At 34.5% G+C, this 8,864-nt stretch overlaps 1 pseudogene; it reads left to right on the forward strand.

Moving 5' to 3' along the window:
* The first annotated feature begins 6,583 nt into the window (after positions 1 to 6,583).
* LOC127872497 (uncharacterized) lies at positions 6,584 to 7,782 on the forward strand (annotated as a pseudogene).
* The last annotated feature ends 1,082 nt before the right edge of the window (positions 7,783 to 8,864 follow it).

An 8,864-nucleotide genomic window follows, 5' to 3' on the forward strand; every position in this document is an offset into this window, starting at 1 on the left:
TTAGCGGGGTAAGTTAATATTACACTTAGCCCAGGAAAAATAATTACTTTGTCAAATGCTATTACGAACCAAATTTAATTGAAGTCAGAGATAGATAAGCCTCGTGCGTGTTTGCATATTGATCCAAAGGAGTGTGTCCAGTTTTAAAAATTTGCTCGAATCCACACAGACACGTATGCAGTCAATTATAAATTACACCTGTCTGCTATAATTTAATTGTTACATTATCTAAGGCAAATAAAAACACACACATAAGATAGATAGATACATTTATAGTTATACTCATAATTATACGTTGCTCGATTGATTTTTTATTGATTAAACAATGGTATGCATTATACATACATCAAATCCAAAACAAAGATTAAACATCAATATTTGATAGCCGTTTACAAGCAAGTGTCACACTGGCTTTTTAATTTTCTTTTTATACTTATTACGTTATGTGCATGAATGTTGTTTTTTTCTGAAATGCATTGCAGATTATAATAAAAAACGATTTTATATTAAATTTTGTGTAATGCTCTTCTTCGGTTTTGAGAACAATGGTAGCATAAAATGTGCATTAAAAGTCAAACATATGTGGCATAATTTCAGTTTGTTAGTAACGTGTTTTAGAATAGATAATATAAATAAATAGTGTATATAATAAAACATATGTGTTTAACGTAAATAAATGTTTATTTAAACTGAGGGACGTAAGGTCATGCACGATATATGTGCATACCATATTTAATTGCTTCATGTATTACGCTCATATCTATGAGGTTGTTGAACAAACGACGCAGGGTAGCTCTGCTATACGGAGGACATCTCAGAGAGCCACATCGGCTTTCTGTCAAGTAGAACAGAGCTCCGTTACCGTTCGAAAAGCCGGCGTCCCGCGATTCGGGATGTTTGTCAATGCAGACATATCCCTTGCCGTGAAGTTTTTCATACTCTGCCATCAGATATCCCCGGTACTCTTTGGTCCAGCAGCTGAAGCACGAAACACGGCCAGGTATCATCAAGGTTGTTTTCAGTCTTACAAAGCAAACAGCGCATGGGACGTCACGGTCGTGAAGATGATTTAAAACCGGACTGCATTGTGTTTCGTACTCGGCACCGTACATCTTTGACCTTGAGATATCAGCCTGCTCACTGTATTCACAATATTGTGCGTCTTTCGGCAGACAAACATATTTTCCTGAGCATGGGTGTGTATAATGTCCATATCCAAACTGTCCGCTGTAAATCAGAGTTGTAGCTGTCACATTCGGACACGTTGTTATGCCCCAGTGGACGTATGTTGACGAACGGGGTCTTCGGGGATGGTGTTGTTTTGCCTAAAATGGATATTGTACTGTGCATTTTGTATTGTATATATGATATTAGAAGCAATACGATATACACATGACTGTTAAGAAAATAGCACGATTGCATTGTTTGATATCAATGATATGAACATGATTAATTTAAATAATGAGTATACACAATGATGCAAAAAGTTATAATCCAGTTTATATGTTTCATAGCGAGCTTAAATGTTATAAGTTCGTAATGACATGATAAGAACAAACTTATGAAATTAAATGTGTTAGCACAAAATCATACTTACAAACATACACAATGATGCAAAAAGTAATAATCCAGTTTATATGTTTCATAGCGAGCTTAAATGTAACAAGTTCGTAATGACATGATAAGAACAAACTTATGAAATTAAATGTGTTAGCACAAAAAACATACTTATCATACACCGTCATTAAAATGCATGCATTATTTACATATAAGTGGCACAGAGCAGCAATTTGTAAATAATTCAATGCAACACGCTAATATACCTTGCAATTGTCTCTCCAAAGCAGCAATCCTTTCGTTGGCATCGACTTTGGACTGTTCCAAATGCAGATATTTATTTTGTATACTATGCTCGTTTATAAAATCTGGCTCTTCACCAAACACTTTGCCTCTGAAAAGAAAGCACACAAGCAGAAGTACTCGAATCATGTTAAGAAGCTAATCGCTCGCCTTCAACTGCACAAACATGGTGAAATATAATAATTTATTGACAGTTGCAGTGTCATCAAATATGTTGAGCAATGATACGATGCTGTCATAAACTGATATGGTTAATTTCGCAAAATGCACATGTGTGTGTACTTTTGAGTGGCGTTGCTATTGAAGTTGCTATTTAAAAACATATATTGTTGCATATGTAAAATACTTTGAATCACAGCCGGATACATCCACGTAAGAAATATTAAAACTAGTTGAGATCTTTTTTCTTTAAAGTTTTCGCTCTCTGTCGCAAATACATCATTTAAAGGAGATACACTTGAGGACAGAACAACGAGCCGTGTTGAAATAGATTCTTACGTTAAATTACGGAGTCAGATTTTATGTTTACGTAGTTATTGCGGTGTTCATTGTCCAAAATACAATGATGTATGTGCTGGTACAAAAAGGCAAGCTGTGTAATTAATGCTAGACATTTTCAAGGGTAAAATTGTTAACCGTTACAAACACTTGCTTGTAAATGAATTGCAATAGTTCTAGATTCTGTTTTTTTATCACTACCAAACGCTTTACCACAACTGGCACACGTAAAGCTGTAATTTCATCGTACCAATCCTTTAATTCTTAACAAGATTACACACGTCATTATGTGCTTCGATTGAATTAACAGGTTCAAAAATTACAACATTGCTTTGATTACAAATTGCGAAAACTAGAGAACTTAATGCTTACCTCATCCGAAGGGCAAAGGTAATTCGGTAGTAAGCATGAGGACCGCAACATCCTTAAACGCAAGCGAACATCCACTAGCAACAAAGCATGAGCTTTACGCACCTGAACATGGATATATCGATACAAACTCGAAAACAGAAATGCTACATTTATTTATTTTGTATTGTATATGTTCATTAACAGGCTCGAAGAATTGAGAAAACAAATTGTGTGCACTTTGTTCAACTGAATGTTTGACTCTCAATCAGTATTCCGTGTTAAAATAAAATATGTGATCGATGTAATATCATATTCGTTAGAACAAATACTGCGTGACTTCCTTATAACAAAAACGCCTTGCATAAAGACAATAATAAAAACACGGTCATGCAGTTCCTCCCGTTGCCAAGTTTTAAACGGTGTTAATGTAAAAACCAGTTTAAGTATAAGAAGGGTACAAGCCGTGAGGTCATTCACACACAAACGGATATATATAAAGCTTTGTAAATCAAAGTACTGACAGTACTGGTGTGATGATGTTTTTAAGAGGTTGTGTATAAAAGCATCAATTCAAGTTAATATACATCACCACAATTGTGTAAATTGTATTGCTTGTATTTTATCCGCATCCTTAATTTAAGATTTTGCATAGCTGCAGTGTACATGGACTTTTAGACAATCCACAGTTCTTTCACAAACTTTATTAAGAACAAGAGGCTTGATTGGCATTATTTTTTCGTACAAGAAATAATCGTACACACATTTTGTTTCGTACCCATAATATTCGTACCCACATTTTTGCACATATGGGTACAAAAAAATGTGAGTACACAAATTTGGGGTATGGAAACAATTCGGGTACAAACATTTTCGGTTCGAAAAAAATGTGGATACGGAAATTGAGGCTACGAAAAAAATATGCCAACAAAAATTTGGGTACGAAAACAATTTGGGCACGAAAAAAGATATAAAAAATATTGGGTATGAAAAAAATGGGAAAAAAAAATTGGGTACGAAACAAAATTGTGCACGAAATATTTTTGGAACGAAAAAAATGTGGGTAACATATTTTATTTGGAAAGATGGGGTACCTGTAAGTATACAGGGGTACCAAAAAAGTATCATTTGAAAATCGGTGTACGGTGAAGTATACTTCAAAGTACCCGGGGTACTGGGAAGTAGTACCCGTTGGGAACTTGACCCATTCAGCCTAAGTACCGGTGCATACATTTTTAGAGATACAAAATTTGGGTACGATAAAAAATGGGTACGAAAAAAATTTGGGTACGAACACAAATTTGGTGCGAACACAAAATTGGTGGAAAAACAAATTAGGGTGTCTAATTCCTGTCCCGAATATCTCGATGAATTTGAACCAAGCTGCCTTTTCCTTTATCAATGATAATCAGCGAGGTACAGTATGCCGATTGAGAAAATTGAGCTAACTCAATCGGACTGGCTCGGTATTTAACATAGGTCGCCATTATGAAGAATTTGTTCACGGTATGATAATTTAGACAATCTGCTTTGCTGAAGCAGCATCGTCAAAAATCGTCACAAATAACACTGGAAAGGAAAACGCTCCGTAAACCACAACGGGTCCCTAAATAGACCACATACAAACCAACATGGAACGCAGACCACATATACGACAAAACCGCCATAAGCGTTTAACGAGCACCCATTCATACAAACTAGTATGTACACTTGCTATATTTGCGATGGACAAAATAACATTTAATGAACAGTGGGGGGAACGCAATCCTACCAATAATTTGGAGTAATAATTTTGGTAAGTATAACATGGCAAGGGGCAAAATCGTAATGCGTGTTCAATGAACGTAAACTGGGGTGTTTCCCTTGTGAATAATGTTATCATTTTCAATTATGAACTATGTGAAAGCGTTATACAGATCACACGAGTACATACTGTTTTGTGAAATAACAATACTGAATGAACATCTAATAAGTAGCCACGACCGTTGTCTTGAGCCGTTTTTCAAACCCCACTCGAGTTTAATCGTTGATAAAAATGTTGTGAGTCATGTGGGATGCTGTAATTTGGAATAACCGAAGACAAGTGATTAAAGATTTCAATAAAATGTTGTTCATTTTAATTTTTGGTCTATATCCAGTGTAATTAGAGTTTGACTGAGAGAGTGGTGAATGTTGTTTGATTTTTGACCACATTCTAAGGGATTTCTTTAAAAGTAAGCAGCTAGGAAGGTAGGGATAACGTTCACAAAGTCCTTCTTACTTAGGCTCTCAAAGAACACACGCACACCTGCTGAATTCAATACGTAAATATAAAAAATAGGCAAATACTTAAACTTCGCTTTTAACCGACATGTATCTACTAGCTCAGCCGATGGATGAACCTCAGACGTTGCGTTGGTCGATTGAACGGTGTGCTGTTGATGTTTTATCGATTGTAAAATAAGATTACAGTTTTAGGGAATGCTATCGTACAGCAATGTTATGTCCACCAATAACAGATGCATACTTTGGGAATTATAAGTTGCATATTTGTTTACCTATATTCACTATCGTTACGGCGGTCTAATTATAATGCATACGACGCAGGAGAGATAAGTTGATCGTCTCATCAAATTATTGTTTACAGCCACTCACGGAGCAGTGAAAACTTGCGATTGACAGGGTCTATTGTATTTAACGATGCCGTTTATGTCCAACCTACCGTTGGCTGCTGCGATATTAAACTAAATACGCCTGTGCGTAGCATTTGCTGTTTGCAGAACGCATACTGCCAAGACCAAATGAAGCCACATTAGTATGGTGTGTTCATGTTTTTTCTGTATTATGGTGTACCTTTCTACCTTTATTGTAATATTTTGGATATGCATTTTCAGATAAAACTTAGTGCAAATCATATTTAGCCAGTTTCAACAGTGCGTTTGAAGTGTTCACAAAACATGTCCATCATTATCTTCACAACATCTTACCAGAAATATTCATCTGTACACTCAGCAGATTGTTACCCACATTTAATGACGAGCAGTCCCGATTCCGTGTTCCATTAATTTTGTTACATTAATTTTGTTTATCTTGCTAAAACAAAGGAGTGTGATAAATATTTCTACCTTTATTGTGACATTTTGGAGATTCATTGTCAGATCATATTCTGACATTATCTAATGTGTGTTTTATGTGCTCCCAAAATATGTTCATCATTATCTTCACAACATCGTACCATAACTATTTCATCTGTAAACTGCAGATTTTTTCCCACATTTAATGACGGAAAGCCCCGATTCCGTATGCCATAATACATTGCTTACATTTTTTTGTTTTGTCTTGCAAATACAAACAAATGTGACAAATAGCTCTGTTTTTATTGTGTTGGTGTTATGTATTTAACTTTTAAAATACAAACATTTAAACGATATGAAGAGTTATTTTGGTTGTTTAAGGGGTGGTATGCAGTTATATACCGCGTTATATACCGCGAAATATAACCAAGTACGCCTGTGCGCAGCATTTTGCTGTTTGCAGAACGCATACTGCCAAGACCAAATGAGACCACACCAGTAAAGTGTATATATATATATATATATATATATATATTGTATGTCTATTATGGTGTACCTTTCTACCTATATTGTGACATTTTGGAGATGCACTGTCAGTTAGCACGTACATGTAGTGCATATCATATTGAGACATTATCAACAGTGCGTTTGAAGTGCTCACAAAACATGTTCATCATTATCTTCACAACATCTTACCAGAACTATTGCATGTGTAAACTCAGCAGATTGTTACCCACATTTAATGACGAGCATTTTCCGAATTCCATAAAACAAGTATTACATTATTTTTATCTTTCTAATACAAAGAAGTGTGATAAATAACAATGCATGTTATTGTGGTGTCGGTATGTACTTCAGTAATATTTTGGTCCTCGACAATAACACTGTACACATCGGGAAATGTTTAGGGAATCTCCATTGAACATATTTGTTTGTGTGCATCTAATATATTTATTACTACTCAGAAATTATCAAATGGATATGTTTTTTATTCGTCGAATACATCATTTATTGCGTATTTGCCATTATAATTATATGCTGAAAATAAGATTATCACAATATACTTATTATAATTGCCACATCTGCGTATGTTCTAGCAAACGTTGATTTAAGGTCACCCGAATACGGTCACACATTATATAATTAAGCATTATATACATTACCAGTTGAGTGTTAAATATGTACATTATGGTTCTACATCTGTCGGAGTGTAAACATTGTGGTTAATAACTGACATGTGGTGTCCAAAAATTTATCAATGTGTCATCAACCGACAAATACCACTCCACCCTCATCCCCGTTTGGAAAATAACAACGTCACACATTATTCATATAAATTAATATAAATGTGAACTGTTTATCAGGATAGACCCAATATTTATATAAGTAAAAGGTCAAGATTACCAAATATAAAAAAAATGATAAGTTGGACTCATTGATTGAGCCAGTGGCAGTGGAGCTAACTGATAAATTGAGTGACTTCCCAGTAACTATCATGTATGTTGAAAGTTTGGAGGCATTGGGTTATTTTTACCAGTACCTTAATTCTTATTTAGGTAAAAGACATTATACTGGTAAGAAAATTCCGGAGAATAAAATATTTGCTCAGTATCATAAGGATTATACAAAAGCAATGAAATCCTTTATTGTGAGTGACTTGTGCAAGAAGAAACCAACAATTCGCCTTGTTCTTGCGACAGTTGCTTTAGGAATGGGACTAGATGCCCCAAGTATATCAAGGGTAATTAACTGTAGACCACCTACCAGTTTGGAGGCCTACATGCAGGATATAGGTCGAGCCGGAAGAAAAGGTCAATCTTCTGAAGCTATCTTGTATTACACTAATAATGACATATCAAAGGCTAGGAAGGGTATATCAGATTCAATAATACAGTACTGCCAAGATGATGTTAATTGTCTAAGATTGCTGCTGGTCAAACACTTCGGTTTCAGTGAAACACAATACTCAGGAAACCCAAATGGATGTTGCTCAAATTGTAAAAATGTACACTTGAACAAGTGAGATAATAGTCTAGGATTCATTTTAGTGAAGTGTGAAGAGTGAAAGAAACATCTGATAAAGACAAAACAAGTCTTAAAAATGTGTGTTCATTTACATCTAATAAAGACAAAACAAGTCTTTAAAATGTGTGTTCATTTACATCTGATAAAGACAAAACAAGCCTTAAAAATGTGTATTCATTTACATCTAATATAGACAAAACAAGTCTATAACATGTGTGTTCATTTACATCTGATAAAGACAAAACAAGTCTTAAAAATGTGTGACCATTATACATCTTACAAAGACAAAACAAGTCTATAAAATGTGTGTACATTTACATCTGATAAAGACAAAACAAGTCTAAAAATGTGTGTTCATTTACACCTGATAAAGACAGAACAAGTCTTAAAAATGTGTGTTCAATTTAAGTGCTGTGCCTCCGAACACAAGTGACACTCGGATTTTTAAACTTTAAATGGGAGAAGCCGATATAAGCCGAACCTAGCTACAATGAGTCGGGTGGCGCCCGATGATACCCGTGCCACAGAGTAGCTAATACGAGTTATAACTCGGGGGACTAGGGGCCTGAGCTACTTTCAGCGATACAGGGATATTGAAGCATAATTCCCTATATGCCAAAACAATGTTAGTAATTTTAATAATGATGCCAGTATAATTTTCACGAGAACATCTCAGGAACAATCTGAAGATCAGTGTGGAACAAGAAACTAGAAAACTGTAAAATTAAATTTTGTATGTAAAAAATTGCTGTACTTTGTTGCTAATTTCATTTTATTCTAATGTTTATGAACATTGCCTGTGTTTATATTGATCTTTTTATTATTCATGATCACAATGTTGTGTTCAAACTGGTTGTGTACTTGTAAAAATAAAATAAAAATTTATTGTTTATAGAAGCAAATGGAAAATGTAAAAATATCATAAGACAACTCTATTTTAACTATATCTTTAGTTCTTTCCATATATCAATGTAACATGAAGCTAGATATGCATTCATCTTGTTTTATAATTCAAATAGAAAATTGACTTCACAATTTTGCTTACTTATTACTTGACTTTATTTCAAAATAAGCACTAGT

This window comes from Dreissena polymorpha, chromosome 3 (genome assembly GCF_020536995.1).
Source record: "Dreissena polymorpha isolate Duluth1 chromosome 3, UMN_Dpol_1.0, whole genome shotgun sequence".
In the NCBI taxonomy this organism is placed as follows: domain Eukaryota; kingdom Metazoa; phylum Mollusca; class Bivalvia; order Myida; family Dreissenidae; genus Dreissena; species Dreissena polymorpha.